Raw genomic sequence first — 496 nt, forward strand, 5'->3', positions numbered from 1 at the left:
GAGGGGAGGGGGGCAGGGAGGGGTGGGGAGACAGGCACAGGGACACTGAGGGACTGGGATACTGAGGGAGAGGAAACATGAGGGGCAGGGACACTGAGGGATGGGGAAACTGAGGCACAGTGACACTGAGGGACGGATACACCAAGTGATGGGGAAACTGAGGCACGAGGACATTGAGGGACAGGGATGATGAGGGACACTGAGGGGTGGATACACTGAGTGACAGGGAAACTGAGGCACGAGGACACTGAGGGACTGGGACACAGGGATAGGAAACATGAGGGAGAGGGACACTGAAGGATGGACACTGAAGGATGGGGAAACTGAGGCACAGTGACACTGAGGGGCACTGAAAGATGGGGACACCGAGGCACGGGGAAGCTCCTCCCCACTCGCCACCCCCCTCGCCAGGTTGTCCCCAGGAATCCCGGCCGCTGCCGTAGGATCCCGGGATAAACCTCACGATGGCACCGGGCACCGCAGCCCGTCGCTCCCC

This window comes from Chaetura pelagica, unplaced genomic scaffold, assembly GCF_000747805.2.
Source record: "Chaetura pelagica isolate M959 unplaced genomic scaffold, ChaPel_1.0 scaffold1773, whole genome shotgun sequence".
NCBI lineage: Eukaryota > Metazoa > Chordata > Aves > Apodiformes > Apodidae > Chaetura > Chaetura pelagica.